The 21,347-nt window shown below is 39.3% G+C and overlaps 1 protein-coding gene and 1 long non-coding RNA gene across 2 annotated transcripts in view; both read right to left on the bottom strand.

Annotated features, from left to right (window-relative positions):
• SLC44A5 (solute carrier family 44 member 5) overlaps nt 1-21,347 on the bottom strand; it is a 437,182-nt gene that overhangs the window by 258,995 nt on the left and 156,840 nt on the right. The window lies entirely within an intron of this gene.
• LOC149125660 (uncharacterized) overlaps nt 7,085-21,347 on the bottom strand; it is an 82,888-nt gene continuing 68,625 nt past the window's right edge. The window contains exon 3 of the long non-coding RNA XR_016237270.1: nt 7,085-9,399. This is a non-coding gene — a long non-coding RNA (uncharacterized LOC149125660). The remainder of the gene's footprint in view (nt 9,400-21,347) is intronic.

Below are 21,347 nucleotides of genomic sequence, written 5' to 3'. Positions count from 1 at the left end.
TCCAGTGTTCTCCTCTAGTAATTCATATATTTAGATCCTTGATCCATTTTGACTTGATTTTTATATAAGATGTAAGGTAGAAATCATCTTTCATTCTTCTGCACATGGTAATCCAATTTTCTCAGCACCATTTGTTGAAGAGACTGTCCTTTGCCAGGGTTTGATTTAGCTCCATTGTCAAAGATCAGCTGGTTATATATGTGTGTATTGATTTTTAAGGTTTCTATTCTATTCCACTGGTTTACATGTCTATTTTTGTGCCATTACAAGGCTGTTTTGAATGTTAACTGCCCTGTAGTATGTCTTGAAATCTGGTGTTGTGATGCCTCCAGCCTTGTTTTTATTGTTTAAAATTGCTTTATATTTCTATTTAAATTTCTATCTCTTTGAACTTATTGGAAAAAAATAAAATTCCAAGTGAGTCTAGTACAGATTTTGTAAAGCAAGGACATTTTTATTACAATAATCATGTATTATTCTTGGCTCTTATGTCCAATACTTTGGTAATTATATAGGTGTAAATACATAATAGTGTTTTGATAGAAATATTTTAAAATAAATTTTGCAATTCCATATGAAACAAAGATGTATGTGGGTAGCTGTCCTGATTTTCAAAAAGAAAGGAAATGGATTCTGTATATTTAGATTGGTTTTTATTCCAGGTAAAATTATTAAGTGGATTACTAATGTGTAAATGTAAACTCTTCTTAAAATTGAGTGTGATAATTTCTAGATACTCTCATAGTGAACAAAAAAAAATAATTAAGCTAAGTTAACCTCATTTTCTCTTTCCTTATCTCTCTTCCTCTTTAATAATTTTTTCTTCTCTTATTTGCTCTTTTTACTAGATTGATAGGTCAGCTCAAGGCTATAAAATAAATATATCCAGGTTTCATCAAGTCAATTTTTCTTTGCATTATGTCTTACTAGTTTGATAAATATGATCTGAGTGATAGCACAATTAGATAAAATTATAATTGGCACAGGCTAAAATCAAATCATAAGGATGACTTCAGCAACCCAGGAAATCGTATCTAGTTTTGAAATTTTTCTATTGATTTATCAATTTAAGTATAAGATAATATTAAATCAAATACGTACATGAGTAAAAGTTTAAAGAGAAGCTTCCCATCTCAGGAAATGGCATCACCATTCAGCTAAGATTTATTCATTTAATGGTATTATCATTATTTGTTATCTATTCAGTACTTTCCTATGCTCTGGAATTAATAGGCTATGTTGCTCTAATAAAGAGACCCCAAAATACAGAGGCTCAATCAAGTTAGGAAATGATTCCTATCATAAGTAAAAATGTAATGTGACTAGAACTAAGTGGGGAGGTTCTGCTCCACCTATCATCCAAAAATATAGGTTACTTCCATCTTGTCCTGCCAGACCTTAAGTTGATGTCCAATTCTATATGGATGGAAATTGGATCATCAGCACCATGTCTATGTTCCAGCTCACGGGAAGGAACTTAAGAGTCCAGGGCAAGCAGCCTTGGGTTTAGGAGGGGACCCTAGATGGCCCAAATTTAGTCCATAGTGACATCTAAGTGAATTTGAGCTGACAAATTTAAACTAGCTAGGTGGTCATGTGCTCAGTTCACACTCACAATGGAGTAGATTGTAGAAGGAAGAAAGAAAATGGATACTGGGGCAATTGCGATTCTGCTACATATGCATTCCAAAATCCAATCCATCACTGAGGTAGGTCTATTTGACTCATGTATTTCATGGAAGCAGCATTTACTTCCAACTCTACTGTCCTGTCTGAGGTGTCATCTCCTTTCACCTGATTTACTACAAGAGACTCCTAACTGGTATTCCTACAGTCACACTAATTTTTGCTCCCTAATCAACTGTCTTTATTATTATAAAAAAGAGTGTTTTAAAAGTCAAGTGTAATCATGCCAAATTCTGATTAAAATCTTTCAGTTCTTTCCCATTGCTCTTAGGAATTCTAGCACCAATTCTGAAGCTCAAATCTTTGCTCTCCTCTCCTCTAATCTCATCTCTCACTATTCTCCTTCCTGTAATGCTCTCATTCTTTTTCCTTTGGTCCCATTTTCCTGCTCAATTGCTCGCCCACAGCCTGCTCTCTCCTGCCACAGAGATTTTAAATGCATGCATCCCTGTGACAAGAATGCTCTTCTCCTCCTCAGTTTGCTCTACTGACTCATTTATCAGTCCTCAACTCAAATGCTTTTTTTTTTTTTTTTTTTTTTTTGACAGGCAGAGTGGATAGTGAGAGAGAGAAACAGAGAGAAAGGTCTTCCTTTGCCGCTGGTTCACCCTCCAATGGCCGCCGCAGCCAGCACGCTGCAGCCGGCGCACAGCGCTGATCCGAAGCCAGGAGCCAGGTGCTTGTCCTGGTCTCCCATGGGGTGCAGGGCCCAAGCACTTGGGCCATCCTCCACTGCCTTCCCGGGTGACATCAGAGAGCTGGCCTGGAAGAGGGGCAGCCAGGACAGAATCCGGCGCCCTGACCGGGACTAGAACCTGGTGTGCCGGCGCCGCTAGGTGGAGGATTAGCCTATTGAACCACAGCGCCAGCCTCAAATGCTTTCTTAAAGAAGGTTTCCCACAGCCACAGACAACATTGAATCCTCTATTACACACTGCAATAACATGCTGCAATTTTGTCACTATTCATAATTATATAGTTGTGTCTGTGACTATTTGAGCTAGGAAGTCAGCAGCTTCAGTTTTGGCTTTGTGCTTCTAACAATGTCTTGCTGTAGCTGTTGTGTTCTCTCCATTGCCCTCCCTCAGGTACTTATCTTTCCATTTTTAGATATTCATGAGGCTGGGATGGCTGACAAGCAAAGAATCTTGAATAGCAGATTGTAGTAATATTAGCTCTCCTCTTTTTATTCCTTTATCCAACCTTACCCCTAGCAATCCCTCTGAACTGAGAATCTAGGTTATAGTTAATCAAAATAGCTAGCCTCTGAGGCTTCCCTATCTACCCCATTCCACTGGGGTTGTTGCTGAAGAACTTGGATTCTGTGGTACTATTCCTCACTTCTACAGCCTTCCTCCACCCTTATATCTATTTTTTTTTTTCACTGAAAGGTCACTGCATAGGCCATTCAGATCTGTGAAATTTATGTTTACAGAAGCAAATTTCACTTGAGTTCTAGGAAGGTTTATTTTGGATATAAGTAGTTTCTTATATTTGATACGAATTTCCCTAAAGTCCAATATTCTTCACAATTGTGTCTCTTCCCTGTTTTCACTTGAATATACAATCTTTTCCTTGACTTTTGAATGCTTCAGGAATCTGGGAGAGGATGAGTTGTTAGTTTGCATGTTTCTTGTTTTTATGAGTTTCTAGGAAGAAAACACCATCAAAAAGCCTTTATTCTGCCATCTTTAACTAGAAGTGTTTGTATCTATGGGTAAACGCTAAAATATCAGGAAGATGTGTTTGCTTATTCTGTGGCTTTACACCCCCAAGAGAATGCTTGCCCCAGTTTAAGAACCACCTTATAGTCTATTTAAACAGAATTTTCCCCTGTAAAGCAGAGCATATTACAAAATAAACTAATTATGTGTGGACTTCCTCAATAGGTCCACACATTGTCTAATGAGAAAAACAGCCAGTTACTGCACTCACGAGAGAAATGATGTGGATCCCCCAAGCCTATGAGTAAGCATGGATCTAAAATTATGGAACTACAAATGCTTTCTGTTTGCTAAGCCTGTTGCTTCTGATTGCTTTTCTCCAAATACTTATAGCTGAACACCTAGTACATAATTAGAGCTTTATGAAATGTCTACCATATGCTAGCATAGAGAGATACTAGAGGCATTGGTTTAGCGGAGGAGAAATCCAAAAGAACAATAGTATAATCAGCGCTATGATCTCAGAGGATGACTTAAGAGAACAAAACCTTCCTGAAATGGTGGGGAAGAGGAATAGAGGCTCCTAGAGGAAGAGATGCCTCAGTCAGTCTGCAGTCTTAAAAAACACAGTAAGAAATAGGGGGACAAGTACTTCCAGCTGTAGAACAACATCATCCCATAAATACCCAGAAGCTGGACCATGAAATATTCAAGGAACTGTAAGTAGTACACCGAAGTGGAACAATAGAGGGAACTAAGTGGCGGGAAATAGAATGAGAAGAACCAAGGGCCATAATCTTTAGTGAAATCCAGCTGACACTTTAATAAGCCCTTATTATGTGCTGGACACTGAGGACACAAGCACAAGGACACAGTCCTTGTCTCAGTAAAGTTACACTCTGCTTTGCAGGCCTAGCACATAAACAGCTGCATCTTAAAGAATGAGAAAGAAGATGGTGATACAGGAGTTAGAAAAGGTATTTCCAGAATAATAATAATAATAAAAAATAAATGCAGGACAGGATTCAAGGTGATAAATCTCATGTTCTGTGAGACACCACCCAAACATAAACAGTTCAAAATTTCTAGGGTACAAAGCATGAAGTAAATGTTTGGTCATGCAATTAAAGTGAAAAGAAGGGGCTGAATATTGGAGAGGAAATAACTCCTGCTAAGAAACTTGAGCTCTGAGAGATGATGTAAAACTACTGAAGAGTTTCAATCAGAGAAAAACCTACAATATAGGTTGATCACTGTGATAAAATATTGATAGCAGACTCGAGACTGATAGGCCTGACTAGAGGCATGGAAGTCTATTGGAAGGCTATTGCATAGCCCAAAAAAGAGACTCTGGGGGCTTGAACCAAGATAGTTATATCATAGATGGAGACAAATTTATGGAGATAAATATGAAAGAGAGAGAGAGAGTGAGATAGGGAGGCAAAGTTAGAAAATATATTCATTGGAAATATGTGGAAATTAGGGAAAAAGAACTGTGGATGATATCTAGTTGTCCAAAAAATTAAGGAAATAGGTACTACGCATTTTTAATTTATTATATTTTGTGTTATTTATATTAGTCTGTAATCATATTTACTTTGGAATTTCCAGTGTCTAGCTGACTGCTTTCATACAGTATGTAATCATTAAATATACCAGTTATTTAAAGAGGTAATGGAAAATGCATACTATAAAAAATATGCATAGACTTCAAAACTTGCTTGCACCAAAATAAACTTACCTCTTAATTCCAAATTCCTATAAACTTTTTCAAATACCTTCAAATGAAGAATTAATGAGGAAAGAAGGGAATGAGGAAATGATGAGTTTTCTGTTAAACACAATGAATCTGAAGATACCTGCAAAATTTCTAGATAAAGATTATATAGGTCTAGAGCTCAAGAAATAGGACCACGTAAAAGAGAAAGAAATGGATGCCATCAGAATAGTTGAGGCCATAGGAAAGGATGAGCTTAGAGAGTAAAAGGACATGTGGTGCTGGATAGTGCCCTGGGAATATCACTTGAATAAAAACTTCATTTTATCTGACCTGAGGATCAAGAAAGATAAACAATTTAGCATATGAGGATTCAAGAACCACCAAGACATTCACTCTAATTCAAGTAGGGAAGAACCATTTCCCTTATAATAGTCACTATAAGACTATTGTCTGTCTTGTGAAATTGACAGTAATCCTATGGGAAGAAAAAAATAATAGCTTTCTTTTTTTAGTATTTAGCATTTACAAAGTTCTGTGCTAATTGTGTTTTTTGAAATATAATTTATATATAGTACAATTTATTCTTTTGAGGATATTGAGTTCTGAATTTTGGTTAGTATACATGGTCATGAGCCACCAAGATAGTCAATATATAAGATACTTCCATCACCCCAAAACTGCTTCTTACTCCTTGTTGAGCAGATCCCCTGCTTCTATTCCTAGTGCCAGGCAACCACTTACTGATGTTTGTCTACCTTGTGTGAGGTGATCTATGCAGTAAAGCCATTATTATCTTTATCTTCCCAACAAGGAAACCTAGTAGCTTTCAGAAGTTATGAGACCCACCCAAATAACTGCCAACACCCAAGCCCAGGTGCCTAAATTCAAAATAAGACACCTTTCCTTAACAACCCAGAAAGTCATCTCATCAGCACACTGTCATTAGATTCACAATGCATGATGAAGGTCAACAGTCATGGTCTGTAAGGCATCTAGAACCTTTTTACATATTCAGCAATAGCACAGTAATTGCAACTTTAAAACATTCTGGAAGTGGCATTGTGATGCTACACATTAAGCTACAACTTGTGATGCCAGTATCCCATCTGGATGGTCGTTCAAGTCCTGGCTGCTCCCCACTTCCAATCCAGCTCCCTGCTAATACGCCTGGGAAAGCAGTTGGAAGATGGCCCAAGTATCTGGGACCCTGTCACCCACATGAGAGACCCAGATGAAGCTCCTGGCTCCTGATTCTGGCCTGGCCCAGCACCAGCTGTTACGGTCATTTGAGGAGTGAATCAACAGATGGAATATCTCTCTCCTTCTGTTTCTCCTTCTTCCTCTGTAACTTTGCCTTTCAAACAAATAAAAAAATCTTTTTCAAAAATCTTATGTGCAATCAGTGCTCAAATATTGTTGTTAAAAACCAAGATAGAGCAATAAATATAATGCTTGGGAGAACTGGTTTTATAACTGGATTGTTTGAGGAACAGGTAAAGGTCAGCTTTATTAAAATTACAGCTATATATACATATAACATAAACTACACAAGTCAGCCTCACTGCGTACCTCTGCATTGTTCTCTCTGTATGAATGAGCAATGCTGCAGGAGTTCTGAACATTTGCTCTTAAACTCTGGATATGGATGGGGTTTGTAATACTACAATAATGAGAAGCTATATTTTAGAAGAGATGATTATTAAAGTACTCTGCTTTAAGTTGAGGTTTCCTCCTATTTCCACCCATTCTTATTTGGAATAAGTAACAATTTCTAACTTACTATCAGTAAGAGAAGTCAATAAATATATTCACAAAAATATAAATTCAGCTTTTGGAGCATTAAACATCTGCTCTAAAAATACAATTTTTTACAAACATGGTTGTGGGCAAAACAAAACCTTTCTTCCAAGATTGTTTTTTATGGAACTGAAAAGCTTGAGCCCATTTACAAACATAAACAAATGGTCTCTCACCAAACATAGAGTGCAAATTTAAACTAACTCACACATAATACTGTCCATTTTTATGAGTTTTTATATAGCTGCAGGGTACTCTCACAGTCCTTTCAAGTGCTTCAGATAAAATTATTCAATGGAGCAATACTCTACATTCAAGTTTCCAACAACAAGGGAATCCAAATATTGAAATTGAAATATCCCCCAAATCTCTGTTGGTTTTATTTTTATTGCCAATAGTCTCACAACAAGAGAAACTTTGTCAACATTTATTACATCTTTTCCTCATTTATCTTTTCAACCCTAGAAAGGCAGGACAGTTGAGGAAACAACTGATCTCTCAACTCCCTTCTAGGTCATTGTTCAGGTTGCTTCAGGAACTTGAATGGTTTTATCCCCATTTCCTTTAAAATCAGTCTGACATTCTTGGAAAATTACCCAAAATACTGGAAGAATTTTTACAGATATTTATCACCACTGCATTAATAAAAGGAAGCAACACAATACCCAAGAATAAGGCAATGGTTATGTAAAGGCTGATATATCAATTTAATAAAAACATGCACCATTTAGAAGGATGGTTACATAGAATATATAGCCAGATGAAAAATGCTTTTGGCATAGCAGCTCTTCATATAAACCAAGAGAGACCCCTTGTCTGACACTTTAATTGAAGCCACAGGTAATTGAGTATATTACTCCATACATCAGGTTTAGAAATAGTTTTAAAGTGGTTCCCAGACAATTTTATCTCTTACAGTTTTCACCTGCAATTTTCTTAGCATTTAAGTCACTTCCATCACACATTTCATCTTACTGAATCCTTATGAAGTCCAAAGAGACAAATATGATTAGTTCACTATTTTAAGTATTCTTTCAATTGTGAGTGTTTCCCCAATTGGACATTAAGTTTCCTGCAGGACTACCAGTTACTAAGTCTTACTTGCTACAATGACTAAATCGCTTTGTTCCGAGCCCAAGCAAAACTCAAAAGTTCACAATATTTACGGACTGTCAGCCGGCGCCGCGGCTCACTAGGCTAATCCTCCGCCTTGCGGCACCGGCACACCGGGTTCCAGTCCCGGTTGGGGCGCCGGATTCTGTCCCGGTAGCCCCTCTTCCAGGCCAGCTCTCTGCTGTGGCCAGGGAGTGCAGTGAAGGATGGCCTGAGTACTTGGGCCCTGCACCCCATGGGAGACCTGGCTCCTGCCATCAGATCAGCGTGGTGCACTGGCTGCAGCGTGCTGGCCACGGCGGCCATTGGAGGGTGAACCAGTGACAAAAGGAAGACCTTTCTCTCTGTCTCTCTCTCTCACTGTCCACTCTGCCTGTCAAAAAAAAATATTTATGGACTGTCTAGGCCAGCATTGTTCAATAAAAATATGAAGCAAGTCATGTATGCATTTTAAATCTTCTATTAACTGCATTAAAAAGGGGAAAATAAACAGATGACAATAATTTTAATCATTCTTTTATATTCAGATTATCATTCCCACATGTAATCAACATAATAAATTTATTTATTTGGGATAAATCTGAGATATCTTGAATTGTTTTTGTTTTAATCAAATCTCTGAAGTCTGGCCTCAATTCAGACTAGCCACATTTCAGGTGCTCATTAACTGCATCTGGTGAGGGGGCTACTATCTTGGATGGCCCAGCTGAAGGCCCAGTCACTGCAAAGAGAACGTTGAAAACACTTGTGTAAGATGAACTATGACACAACATGCATTGCTCTGTCACACTATGTGCCCCTTAAGAAGACGATGATACTACTCATGTTGCTCTGATGCAGGTTTCACTACCATCCCCAGCTGAAAGCATAGTGGATATCTTTCCTTTTGGCACATCATTCTGGAACCAATATATGTGTCATTTAGTGATAATACATTTGCAAAATGTTACAGAGTGTCATATAATGAAAATATTAGGCTACTGGGGTAAGATACCCTGCTTTTTAAAACAAATAAAACAAATTTCTAAAAAATTACAATTCAAAGAGAGAAGGCCTTGAAGGATGACTTGCATATTTTCCATTCACAAAACTTGTGTAAGAGGCAAGGATGAGGGTTGGTGTAGCAGCTCACTAGGCTAATCCTCCGCCTGCAGTGTCAGCACCCCGGGGTTCTAGTCCTGGTCGGGGCGCTGGAGTCTGTCCCGGTTGCTCCTCTTCCAGTCCAGCTCTCTGCTGTGGCCCGGGAAGGCAGCGGAGGATGGCCCAGGTCCTTGGGCCCTGCACCCACATGGGAGACCAGGAGGAAGCACCTGGCTCCTGGCTTTGGATTGGTGCAGCACGCCGGCTGCAGCACGCCAACCATAGTGGCCACTTGGGGGGTGAACCAATGTCTCTCTCTCTTTCACTGTCTAACTCTGCCTGTCCAAAAAAAAAAAAAAAAAAAAGCAAGGATGAGGGAACATTAAAAAGTTTGTGGAAATCCATGCACAGATTTTATGTTTCACATTTTTCCATGAGTATTTTGAAGACCCCTTTATCAGCATGGATTTCAAAATTTTTGGCACCAGAATAAATGTATCTTTTTCCATTATTTCTTATTTGTCACCAACTATTTCATTTGATGCTGTATTAAAGGTATTGGTACATTTCAGATGTTTCTGGAATAGAAATCATAGAATGACCCAGGAAAGATAAAGCTTTTGAGAAAAATTGAGCCTTCAAATAAAACCTCAAAACAGTATTAAAAAAAATTGGAGGGGCCTGTGCTGTAGTATAGTGGGCTAAGCCTCTGCCTGCTGTGCCAGAATACCAAATGGGTGCTAATTCAAGTCCTGGCTGCTCTGCTTCCAATCCAGATCTCTGCTACAGCCTGGGAAAGCAGTGGAATATGGCCCAAGTGCCTCGGCCCCTGCACCCATGTGGGAGACCTGGAGGAAGCTCTTGGCTCCTGGCTTCAGATTGGCACAGCTCCGGTTCTTGCGGCCAACTGGGGCGTGAACCAGCAGATGGAAAACCTCTCTCTCTCTCTCTGCCTCTCCTCTCTGTCTGTGTAACTGACTATCAAATAAATAAATCTTTTAAAAAATCCGAATGAGGCCTATAAATGAAGCTAAAAACTTCAATGTTCAAAAACTCTAGGGCTGTAGTTTTAAAACAACAGTAAAAAACACACACTCAAAAGTAGAAGAGAATGTACCCTTAAGAGAAAGCAAGTTAATGTGTATTTTATCTCCCTTATAAAAGCTCCTGCTGCCACAGGAGTTTGAAAGAATCTTTCCACAAAAGCTAGTTGATATCACAAAAACTCTTCTGCAGCACAATAATAGAATTTATCATCTAGGGAAGACGACTACAGCTGAGCAAACAGGCCTCTAAATTACCACTGCCAAAACATGGAAAGTGTTGGTCAGTTAGGAGGGGCTGTACCCTGATAGGAGCAGGGAGGTATGTGATCAGGATCAGCTTCATGAACAAAGCAGAGTAAATTAAACCTACACATGAGTAGAGGTTTGCGTAGGAAAAGGAGTTGGAAGCAGAGGAAAAGAGTGTCCCATGCCCCTCGCACAGCATGACAGGGGCCTCAGAAAAGTAAAGGAGCCAGTTTGGGAAATGAAGGAGTTAACCAAGGACATGATTCTGAAGCCCCATGCAAGCTAGGCTGCAGAGCATGGACTTGATCTTACAGAATGATGGAGAGCTACCAAAGGCTTTTGAGTGACTGTGTGTTGCTTTGTTCATTTGTTTGTTTAATATTTATTGATTTGAAAGGCAGAGGCAGATAGAGAGAGAGAGAGGTCTTCCATCTGCTAGTTCACTCCCCAGATGGCCACAACAGCCGGTGCTGTGCCAATCTGAAGCCAGGAGAGCTGGATCAGAGGAGGAGCAGCCACCCAGTATCTAACCGGCACCCATATGGGATGCTGGCACTACAGCACTGCAGGTGCCGGTTTCACCTGCTCTGCCACAGCACCGGCCTGTTTTCTGCTTTGACCTCTAGCCTTAGGGGAGGCTTCTAGCTTCCAAATTACTTGAAAACTCTAGACTCTAGGATGAAAACATTTTGTAAATTTAGTGTTTTGAAAATACAATCACTAAACACAACTATCTTTGACTACAACAGAGAAAGAATTAAAGAAAAGTGGGGGGGAGCTTAAATTCACTCACTGAACTTGGAAAGTTAGTATTTTCTCAGCAACTCCTAGAAGATCTATTTTCTCCCTTTTTATGACCTGGCTGTAGTTTCTTTGCAGTTTCATAAAATTAACGGCCTGTAACATCTCATTACAGGGCAAACCTAAGGGCACCTTTCTCATCAGTGCTTCAATTCCTACCTTAAAGGGAATCCCCAGGATGGGAATTTTCCTGAGAGACAGACTGTTCTTCCATTTGAGGTCTTTTTTTTTTTTTTTTTCAACAATGAAAAGTTTCAAATCCCCCTTTCCATCCAATACATGTGCCTGTGAACACCTCTCTCTCTCTCTCTCTCCCTCTCTCTTCCACACACACATACACACACACACACACACACACACACCATGAACTAAGAGCAAATGTAAAAGGGAGGGAAGGAGAGAGAAGCCAGCACAGGCAGCTTTAAGAATCTTTGCAGCTATCAGATCCTTGACTCCCAATCCCTCCAAGGGAAATCACATGCCTTGAGAAGGTAGACATAGCAGATGCCTCTTTTCCAAGTATCATTTACTGGGCTTTTCCTTTTCGAATTTGTACCAGGTATTTATTCCTTCTTTCTGGCATCCTACTAGCCTCTATGTCTTATTCATTTTCTTCTGCTGATTACCTTATGGTAGTAGCTGTCTTGTGAGCACAGCCTCTAGACAACATTGTCTTGTCGTTTAAGACAATTTACTCTTAGTCTATCCTTAGGAAAGATCAAATAAGTTAGGTGATATCCTTTGTACCAAACAGCACATTCCTAAAAACCAAAGCCCAGGAGCCACTGAGTGTTTTCTTGTCTGGTCTGGATTTGCAATGCCACTTCTGAAGCCTTCCTATTGTCTAGTCCCCTGACATGTTTTGTGGCAAACCCTGGAAAGGCTTCTCAGGTGCTTCACATCCCCACTAAGCAGGACTGGGGGTATTAGAAACCGCATTCTAGGAGGTCTCTAGCTAACGTTCCAAACAATAGACAGAGAACATCACCCAGAGTTTAAAAAAAAGTGAAAATTGGGCATTTATTCTTTTTCTTCCAAGCCATTGGGAATAGAACTCTCAAACAAGACTGAAAACAAATAATAAGAATAAAAAGACCTTGCAGGAAAATTAAGGTTATGTTTAGAGTGAGTCATGCAAGGGAAAAAGTGCCAAGCACCCGTCGCCAGGACCGTTCTGACTCAGTCATGAGTATCAGCTTAATTCATTCTTTGAAGAAGAAGGCCAAGGCCTTCTGAAATGCAGAGCTATTTAGGCTTGGTACTCATTCTGTAAAGTTAATAACATTTTTGAGGGTTCATTAATCTCAACAAGCCTGAAAAAATACATTTTCATGTTCTTGCTCTCCAACAATCATCCTCATAGTATATTTTTACATAAATAATTGGTTATGCCTCAAATTAAAATAACTTTGACAATTACCAAGCAGGCTAAGGGGTTTTGAGCTTCTGCTGGGTTGTGAGATTTCAGCACCCAAGGGTGTCTTGAGACCATGTGTTATCTTATGATAACATTCAATTCACTTCTTTCTAAGCTCATAAAAGTCTGTGCTCTGTTTAGATAATATTGCCTCACTGAAAGGTTAGTGTTAATAGAATTTTTCTGATTAAAGTATAAATGTGATATTTATGAGGACTAGGATTTGTGTCCCTGGCAACCTGCATATCCTCAACAGCCTTGCCACCTGTCCTCATTTCTTGAGTCCCATAATGCTTTGCACACAACTGCATCCTCTACAGGGAAATCCTTCTCCCCATAGACTAACACGTGGCAAGCCTTCATTCCTACACATATTATAATCTTTCTTTTTGGCATGCACTAAAGACCTCGGTGTGATGAATTGTCATCTCCCTCAACCTCAAAGGTAACTGGCTATAAAGCTGTTTTATGTTCCTAGTATTCCTAGTCCTCGTGTAAAAATACTAGCTGTAATTCAGTGTTGGCAATGTGGTATTATTCACAAAGCATTCAAACTGTACTCCCCAGTTTTAGAATGCCATCAGAACCTCCTGCTTGAATTACAGTCTGCCATTCAGCTGGGTGTCCTTTCTTCTTGCATAAAAATTACTCACAAGCATGTCCCAAATCTCCATGGCTTACATGGAAATTCCAAAGGGAGCAACACTTTGCATAATCCTTCAAAAATTTCTTCAGAGACATTCAGGAGTCAAGAATTACTAAAGCTTTTAAAATGTATGCTGTTTTTAAAAGAAGGCAAAAGAAGGCTTACAAGTGGAAACCGTATTGGTGGTTTTCCAAAGAGGAAGCATCTAAAAAATATGTCAACTTCACTAGCTGGTTCCAAAGCAAAATTCCTAAATTGATGACATAAATTTAGCTTAATTGCCTCAGTTTCTGGTGAGGTAAAAGAGAATGGAATTTTGTTTATTGGGGAATTGACAGGGATTTGTTTGGCCCCATTCTTTGCTAAAAACACCTATGTGCCCCATTCAAAATGCATTCACACATTCCATGGTTTGGAAACATCTCCATGTTTACTTAGGGAGAAGAGGACTTGAGGGAGGGAAAAAGTGAGGGACGGAAGTATGGGTACCTTAGAATTGTATCTATGAAATACATGAAATATAGTCTCAATAAAAAATTTTAAAAAGGCAACAACTTTACAAATGACTTTCCCTTTTGTATTCAGTGTCTGGTTACAATACCTTAATAAATATCTTATTTTACAAGCTACTTTTCTCTACTCTAGCCTTATTTTTCTCCTTATACAATCCCCATAATTCTATCAATTATTTTCCTTTTTAAATAAGATGATCTCTGCCTCTCTAATAGACATTTTAGACTTTGTCCAATGACAATTTGTCCAACGTTGTCGACAGTGGAATATTCTGTCACATAGTCAGTCTGTGAATGCAGCGTGGCTTCAGAAAATCAGGGACACCAAATGCTTTAGTCCTGATTCGGGACATACAGGACATACACCCGTGACCTTGTTTAGCACCTGCATCTCAGGCTTGAAGTCTTTCCTTTAGATCTGAGTTTTGTTCCTTCATGACTATCTGCTAATAAACATGGGAGCATATTTGTAACTTCATTGAATATTTAATATTCCTTCATTAAATCAGTTCATTGTCAATAGACTTTATTCTAGCATTCAGGGCAAGGGACAGGAAGGCCATGAACCAATAATAATATAGATTTTTACTTTATTATCATGCATTCTGTACTTCTACTATGTTCTAAGCACTTAATCACCAGTAGTAAATTTATCCAATGTAAATTTACTAGATTCATTTTATGTTTTATCATTAAATAAAGCCACTTAAAGTTGCATAATAAAGCTAAATTAAACATTCCTGCAGGATAATTATCTTTATATTCACTTACACTTTTCCATTAGAACACATTATTTTCAATCTTATAATATTAATCCTTCTGAACACAAAGCTGCCAATACTCTCCCCTGATTTTAACATTTTGACATTTTCTGGATTGATCATAAGTACAATATTTTCACTCAGAAAATTAAGATACAATTCATAGGCTAATCTTGAAAGTGAGATATTTATGTATAACTACATTGAAATGTTTTGTTTTATATAGGCAATTAGTAGGCCAGATTCAGTGTAACTTTTCTTTTTGAGGTTTAGAATTACATGGTTCAAGCACATTTTAAACAATGCAATATAAAAGACGGCCATAAACAGTAGGATTTTATGCTCAGGATTCCATTTATTTAAATACATAATTAATCTATTTATTTGGTCATTTCCTAAAGTTTCACAAAATTTGACTTGTACTAACTTCATGGTAAACAATGTAATTGCTCCTTTCATAGAATTTGGGTTATATGCCATCTCTTAGAAAATGGAATAATTTTGAATTCTTCCAAAGTACTGCTCTACTAACATGGTCCTACTAAGACCTCCAATAAGAGATTCTAACAATTCAATTGCCTGAATGTCAGGCCAGTGGCATAAAATGAAAGCACTGTGCATGGCCACTGAGTTATTCATACCTCAGCAGGAAGCCAAATGAGCAGTCTGAGTTCTGTGTCCTTCCTACTTGCCCTCTGTGTCATTTATGAAGGAACCCTCATAAGGCAAAAGTTACATCAATAATGATTATTTTATGCCTCATGTCTTAAATATTCACAGCTCAGCAAAAGTTAAATGAAGACAGTGGCCTCCATGTCCTCTGTGTAGATTTCCTTCCAATATCATTTGGAAAACCTTTCAAAAGACAAACTATCATGAGAGAAAATGTATTTCAGAAGGAGAGATATGACAAGGAAGGTGGCTTTCTAATAGATACCAGCAGGTAAACTTTGGTATTATCTCTTCTATTTCTACTTCTCTTAGAAAGTTTGACCCCTAAATTCCTCTGAATGAATACTATTTCTGGCTACTTAGAGAGACAGAGATCTGCTTTCTTTCAACATTTTATGATTCCTTGATCCTAAATCCATGCTCCACTCCTTATCCTAAGATACCAATTATTACATTTGATTCTCCTTCTGTTAGCCTAGCCAGGTTGCTTGCCTTACTACTCCATATCATTTTTGCTACTCCTCTAATATAAATTTCTCACTTAGCACATTCAGTCATCTCTAAACCTCTCAGAGAACACTCATATGGACATATTACAGGATTAGGAGTTAGGACTCAGAAGATCATCACCCTAATCGAAGAAGCAATAAAACGTAGGAGTTAAGAGTGAGGGCTTCAAGAGTTTAAATAAATATATTCAATTCTCAACCTTACTGTTAACAAAATATATGACTGTGGGGAGTTATTAAATCCCTCTGGACCTTTTTTATCTTTAAAATGGGAGGTCGAGATTGTATTAAGATAGCAGAGTAGGGAGGGAGCTTGCTGCTCAAGTCTAGGAGCAGATAGTTTTTAAAAAGTGAAAAGAGTGCAGTCTCAGGGAAGAGTTAGGGAGAAAACAGCAGAGGAAATTCCACACAAATTGGAGGAACAAAGTGCACCTACACAGGGAGCAAGGATGAGCACAACTGAGGACCCCAGCAGCCTAGAACCTCTGCATCAGCGTTGGAAAGAGCTAAGACCAGGCTGCGGCAGCCCAAGCCACTGGAGAAAAAGCTGCAGGAAAGCCTAGAGGGAATCTGGCTTGGAGCCCTGTAGGGCATAGTGTATCTTCCAAACTAGAGGAGAAAACACAAAAGTGCCATATGTTTTCTCTCATCCTGATCATCCTGCAAAGGCATCCTGCAACAAGCTGACAGAGAGCAGGCGCCATTTTGGACATACGTAACAGCTGTGCCAGCTTGTGTCCATGTCCAGCAACAAACCAAGCAGAGATTCCTGAGTCCGGTGGGAAGAACAGACAGGAGGCTAGGTGCTTGGGACTGTGGGACTGTGAAACACTGAGGCTACGTGGGAGGACTCAGGGTGTGGGTGGGACACTGGGCAGTCACTGTGGAATGCTCCACACAATCTGGGCTTCCCGGTCACCTGGAAAGGGACATTACTGTGGAACCTGAGCTTACACTGAGGACTGCACAGAACCTTTGTGTGGTCATTGTGGCAGAGAGGACAAATAAAATACTGGGGCTAGTGCACCGGCACTGGTCTCCTTTGATGAAAGGAGCCCAGCTGAGTCTATACCGACAGGAAGAAATCTCCCCTCTATTTAAAATAAAAAGGGAGATTCACCATGACAAACCTAGGTGTATCACCTCAGACATGCCCTCACCCTAGAATACTGAAGAGCTCCTTGGCCACACCCACCACATGCTTCTAGTTATTTCTTGAAAGCAGACACTGCACTAATCCACTCAGACTTAGTACAAAGATAAAAGTAGCCACAGCAAAAAACAAAACAAACAAACAAACAAAAAAAAACAAAGAAGAAACTGAGTATCTTCATAAATGCTGAATAACAAATGCACCAATTCAAGAAATAAGAATAAGGAAGACGCCAGCGCCGCGGCTCACTAGGCTAATCCTCCACCTTGCAGTGCCAGCACACTGGGTTCTAGTCCCGGTCGGGGCACCGGATTCTGTCCCAGTTGCCCCTCTTCCAGGCCAGCTCTCTGCTGTGGCCAGGGAGTGCAGTGGAGGATGGCCCAAATCCTTGGGCCCTGCACCCCATGGGAGACCAGGAGAAGTACCTGGCTCCTGCCTTCGGATCAGTGCGGTGCGCCGGCTGCAGCGCGCTGGCCACGGCGGCCATTGGAGGGTGAACCAACGGCAAAGGAAGACCTTTCTCTCTGTCTCTCTCTCTCACTGTCCACTCTGCCTGTCAATAAAAAAAAAAAAAAAAAGAATAAGGAAGACAACATGACACCCCTTAAAGAACACGATACAATACTATATTGTGAAGATGATGAGATTGAAGAAATGCCAGAAATGGAATTCAAAAAATTTATCATAGGATTACTTAGAAGTAATCAGAAGCAAATGCACAAACTAGGCTAGTGCTGTGGCTCACTAGGCCGGCGCCGTGGCTCACTAGGCTAATCCTCTGCCTTGCGGCGCTGGCACACCGGGTTCTAGTCCCAGTCGGGGAGTCGGATTCTGTCCCAGTTGCCCCTCTTCCAGGCCAGCTCTCTGCTGTGGCCAAGGAGGGCAGTGGAGGATGGCCCAAGTACTTGGGCCCTGCACCCCATGGGAGACCAGGAGAAGTACCTGGCTCCTGCCATCGGATCAGCGCGGTGCGCCAGCCGCAGCAGGCCAGCCACGGCGGCCATTGGAGGGTGAACCAGTGGCAAAGGAAGACCTTTCTCTCTGTCTCTCTCTCTCACTGTCCACTCTGCCTGTCAAAAAATTAAAAAAATGCACAAACTAGTGAAATCCATACATGACATGAAAGAAAATTTCTTACACAAAATTGAGATCCTAAAGAGACATCAAAATGAAATCTTGGAAAGAAGAATTCAAGAGAATAAGTAACAATACACTGGAAATTGGTGAAGCAGAAGAAAGAATATCTGACTTAGAAGAAAAAGCACAGGAAATTATACAGGCAGACCAAACATGAGAAGAAGAAATTAAAAAATAAAAAACACTGTTGGGAATCTACAGGATACTATCAAATGACCTAACATTTGGGTTCTAAGATTCCCTTAGGCATGAAAACAGAGAAAGGATTAGAAGGCCTTTTAAGTGAAGTAACTACAGAAAATTTCCCCAATTTGGGGAAAGCAAGGGACATCCAAGTACAGGAAGCACATAGGACTCCTAATAGACATCACCAGGAAAGATCTTTACCATGACACATTGTAATCAAACTCCATAGTAAAACATAAAGGTGAGATTCTAAAATTTACATGAGAGAAATGCCAGATTACTTTCAGAGGATCTCAAATTAGACTCACAGAAGACTTCTCATCAGAAATCCTACAGGCTAGGAGAGAATGGCGATATATACTCCAAGTCTCAGGGGAAAAAACTGTCAACCCAGAATACTATATTCTGCAAAGCTCTCATTTATGAATGAAGGTGAAATAAAGACCTTCCATAACAAACAGAAATTGAAACAATTTGTCACCACCCATCCAGCCCTGCAAAAGATGCTTAAGCATGTGCTGCACATAGAAAAACAAAAACATGGTCATCACTATGGAAGAATGGAAAGGAAGGAAATCTCCCAGAAAAAGCACAAAGGAAATCCAAAGTAAAAAATAGGACTATTTATGGAAAAATATCAGGACAAAGTTGTTACTTATCAATAGTCACCTTGAAGTAAATGGCCTTAACTCTCTAGTTAAAAGATAAAGACTGGCTGAACAGAATAAAAAAAAATCCATCTATTTGTTGCCTAGAATAAACACATCTCACTAGCAAAGATGCATGTAGACTGAAAGTGAAAGGATGGAAAAAGGTAATCCATGCTAACAGAAACCAAAAAAGAGCTGGTACAGTCATCCTTATATCAGACAAAATAGATTTTAGGACAGAAACTGTTAAAAGAGATAAAGAAGGACACTATGTAATGATTAATGGATCAATTCAACAGGAAGATGTAAGTATTATAAATATATATGCACCTCATTACATGGCACCTGGATATTTAAAAGAAATGTTAAGGGATACAAAGGCAGACGTAGACTCAAATACAATAGTAATGGGGGATTTCAATACCCCACTTTCAGCAATGGACAGATCAACCAGACAGAAAATCAGCAAGGAAACAACAGAGTTAGTCAACACTATAGACCAAATGGACCTAACAAATATCTACAGAACTTTCCATCCTACAGTTGCAGAATACACATTCTTCTCTGCAGTACATGGAACCTTCTCTAGATTGACCACATACTAGGCCATAAAACAAGTCTCAGAAAATTCAAAAACATCAAAATCATACCATGCAGGTTCTCAGACCACAATGCAATGAAGCTGTAATTCAGCAACTCAGGAAACTCTAGAACTATGAAAACACTTGGACACTGAACAACATGCTTCTGAATGTACAATAGGTCATAGAAGAAATCAAAAGAGAAATCACAAAATTTCTGGAAACAAATGAGGACAGCAATACAACATATCAAAACTTATGGGATACAGCAATAGCAGTGTTAAGAGGATAGTTTATAGCAATTGGTGCCTACATGAAGAACACCAAATAAATCAATGATTTAATATATCTCAAGGATCTAGAAAAACAACAGCAAACCAAACCCAAAACTAGTAGGAGAAAAGGAATGATTAAAATTGAAGAAATCAACAAAATTGAATAAAAAAAATACAAAAGATCAGCAAAATGAAGTGCTGTTTAAAAAAAAAAAAAACTGACACACCATTGGCCCCAACTAACCAATAAAGGAGAGAAAAAAACCAAAATCAATAAAATTAAAGGTGAAAAAGGAAATGTAACAATATACACCACAGAAATAAAAAGAATCATCAAAAATTACTACAAAGAGCTATATGCCAAAAAACTGGGAAACCTAGAAGAAATGGATAGATTCCTAGACTCATAAAACCTACCTAAATTGAGCCATGAAGACATAGAAAATCTAAACAGACCCATTGCCAAGACAGAAATTGAATCAATATTAAAGACTCTGCAAACAAAGAAAATCCCAAGACCAGATGGCTTCACTGCTGAATTCTACCAGACATTTAAAGAACTCCACTTTTTCTCAAATTATTCAAAACAATTGAAAGGGAGAAAATCCTCCCAAATTCTTCCTATGAAGCCAGTATCACCTTAATTCCTACCAATTTCCCTGATGAACACAGATGCAAAAATCCTCAACAAAATTCTGGCCAATCAAATCCAACAACATATCAGAAAGCTGATTCACCTGGACCAAGTGGGATTTATCTCTAGTATATAAGAGTGGTTCAACAGTCATAAATCAATCAATGTGATACATCACATTAACAAACTGCAAAAGAAAAACCATATGATTATCTCAATAGATGCAGAGAAAGCATTCGATAAAATGAAACACCCTTTCATTATGAAAACTCTAAGTGGCCGGCGCCGCGGCTCAATAGGCTAATCCTCCGCCTTGTGGTGCTGGCACACTGGGTTCTAGTCCCGGTCAGGGTGCCGGATTCTTTCCTGGTTGCCCCTCTTCCAGGCCAACTCTCTGCTGTGGCCTGGGAAGGCAGTGGAGGATGGCCCAAGTGCTTGGGCTCTGCACCCCATGGGAGACCAGGAGAAGCACCTGGCTCCTGCCTTCGGATCAGCACGGTGCACCAGCCACAGTGCGCCAGCCGTGGTGGCCATTGGAGGGTAAACCAACAGCAAAAGGAAGACCTTTCTGTCTCTCTCTCTCTCACTATCCACACTGCCTGTCAAAAAAAAAAAAAAAAAAAAAAGAAAGAAAAAGAAAAACTCTAAGCAAATTGGATATAGAAAGAACATTCCTCAAAACAATCAAGGCAATTTATGACAAACCGAAGGGTAGCATCCTATTGAATGGGGAAATTTGGGAGCATTTGCATTGAAATCCAGAACCAGACAAGGATGTCCACTGTCACCATTGCTTTCAATATAATCCTGGAAGTTTTAGCCAGAATCATTAGGCAAGAAAAAGAAATTAAGGGATCCAAAAAGGGAAAAAGGAAGTCAAACTATCCATTTTTGCAGATGACATGATTTTATATAGAGAGGATTCAAACGACTCCACCAACAGACATATGAAAATAATGCTCAGGATCACTAGCTGTCAGGGAAATGCAAATCAAAACCACAATGAAGGTCCACCTCACCCAGTTATAATGACTTTCATACAGAAATCAACAAACAAATGC

Source organism: Oryctolagus cuniculus, chromosome 7 (assembly GCF_051225735.1).
Source record: "Oryctolagus cuniculus isolate XC-2025 breed Fujian yellow rabbit chromosome 7, ASM5122573v1, whole genome shotgun sequence".
Lineage (NCBI taxonomy): Eukaryota > Metazoa > Chordata > Mammalia > Lagomorpha > Leporidae > Oryctolagus > Oryctolagus cuniculus.
This window is presented reverse-complemented; position numbering and strand designations above follow the sequence as displayed.